The sequence below is a fragment of the Phaseolus vulgaris genome, chromosome 10 (assembly GCF_000499845.2).
Source record: "Phaseolus vulgaris cultivar G19833 chromosome 10, P. vulgaris v2.0, whole genome shotgun sequence".
Classification (NCBI taxonomy): Eukaryota; Viridiplantae; Streptophyta; class Magnoliopsida; order Fabales; family Fabaceae; genus Phaseolus; species Phaseolus vulgaris.
Genome location: NC_023750.2, coordinates 17,162,286 through 17,164,766, shown reverse-complemented (window position 1 = coordinate 17,164,766; position 2,481 = coordinate 17,162,286).

The following is a 2,481-nucleotide window of genomic DNA, read 5'->3' as shown; positions in this document are numbered from 1 at the left end:
AATCAGATTCAACATTCAAGGAAAAAGCACATTGAGATTCGCCATCAATTTATAAGAGATCATGTGAGCAATGGGGATTGTGAAGTTCAGTTTATTGAAACTGGAAGACAACTTGCAAATATCTTCACCAAATGAGTTGGGTATTCTTGATTCTCATATTCTTACTTAATTATGTTCTTATCAACTTGTCTCACTCTATTTGTGAAGACAAATAGGGGGAAAATTATCTGGTTTGTATGCTGCTACATATCTCTTTTAATCTGGTTTAAACTGGTTTAGTATGCTGCTGCAAAAACTTTGATTATGCACCTCATTCACATTGGTTTTTCACACTAATTTTTCTGGTTTTCTTTATGAAAATCACTTGGTGAAAACTGGTTCATTGGTACAAGTGAAACCTAGATATGATTGCTCTATGGTACATGCACAATTTTTATTTTGTAGGTGCTTTCAAATTCAAACAAGACAACACAAGCAAACCAGGGATTTGTCTTCATCAAATAGGGGGAGATTGTTGAAGATAGACTTTGATGTCTCCAAATCCATGAAGATTGGTTGAAGGCTTTGTTGTTGCTTGTGTGTGTGGGTTTTGGGTAGTTTGAATTTGTAATCCACTCGTTAGGATCCAAAGTTGGTTAAAATCAAATTCCTTTGAAAAAAAGTGTTTTCCAAAGAAGTGGAAAAACAACCTGTTATTTTATCGTTTCAATCGGTTGTTTTACACTTAGTGTTTTTGAAACAGGTTTTGACAAAGCTTGAAATTGGTTGACCTTGTTGTCAAACCAATTCAATCGGTTATTTCGATATTTCAACTGATTATTTTTAAAAATCCTTAACAGAATTTGTTAAGTTTGTTAAATCTATTTTAATCGATTCAAAATTGATTTGTCTCTTGCATTAAATATTTTTAACAGCCTTTTGGAGTTTAAATAATCTATTTACGCTCCTGGTAGTTAAGATATCAGATTAAATCTTTCAAATCAGTTTTCTCCAAGATTACTTCAAGCTTTGGAATTTTCTAAGAGTGGAATAGGATTGTTTTTTAATTTTTGAATTCAATTTGTGATTGTATCAAGTGTGATCATTCTTTTTCTCTCTTGAATACTGTAATTCTATGTAAACGTGTTCTGTGTAGATCCAGAGGGTGTTCAGTGATCTGTGGTGTGTTGTTTGCAAAAGGAGGTGTGTGTTCTTAAAGGGTTTAAGATCACCTCTTTGGTGTGTGGTTTGTAATCAAGGTTATTGAGTGCTTAGTGGAATGCCCAGTGGTTTCTAGGGACTGGATGTAGCTCTTGGATAAGAGTGACCAGTATAAATTTGTTGTGTGATTCTCATTTAAATCTGTTTTAGTTTGTTTTTATCAATTGTTAATAAAAACAACCGGTTGAATCGCATAAACAACCAGTTGATTTTTTGGAAACACAATAAAACAGATTTGTTTCTTGGCTTACTTGGTTTCTTTCTCTTTGATTCTTCATTCGCTTTCTTTATACCTTCAATATCTGCAAAAATCTTTTATAAACAATGTACCCCATCCCCCCTTGTTTAAGGCCTAAAATTCCAACAGTGGTTGCTTAATTTTTATTTTTGTTACATCATAAAAGAGCATGAAGATATTTGAGGCATTTGTATTGTATTAATTAGGAACTCAGGGCCAAATAACCAACCTTTATCTTATTAGAATTTTAATTTTTTTATATATATCCCCTTTGAGCCAAACATTTGTTTTTGTTATTATTGCACCCTAACCTTTGATGATATATTTTCTTACCCTTTGGCATGTTTAAGGAAGGAGAACATAGATGCAATAAATATAGAAAAGGGAATGGTTGGTTCTAAATTTTGAAAGCTAAAAATGTTGAAAATAGGAAGAATTTATTCCTATTGGTGAAAAAAAAAAAAATATATATATATATATATATATATATATATATATTCTCAAAGAAAGAAAAAGGAAAAATTCATGTTGAAAATCATGGATAAGAGAAAGAAAAAAAGAAAATGAGGAAAAGTGTGAAGTCAAAAGAAAATGGTGATTAGATAACATATATGTTCTCTATAATTGAATTGTAGGTTTGTTCTTATTCTTTAAGATGTACATTTTGTTATCTGAAAAAAAAACAATATTTTTTGGAAGCCCAGTCTCATTACAACCCTGGAAAATACCTCAAGGTCATGTTTCTAATATGTTTGTGATTTGAATATGAAATGAAAAGCAACTGTGATTTGTTATGATTTAGTGAAAATAGAGAGAAACACTTACATGTGAGCATATGAGAAGAAATTCCTTGATGAATGGTCATTTATTTGTTTTTATTTGATCCTAGAATTTGATTATGTCTATAATTGAATTTGGAAGCATCATAAATTTCTAATTTGATCTGTTGTTTAGTGAATTAAGATGTTTGGTATTTAAATTTAAATATATTCATTTACTTTGCTTGAGGACAAGTAGGATTCTAAGTTGGGGAGAGTGATAAG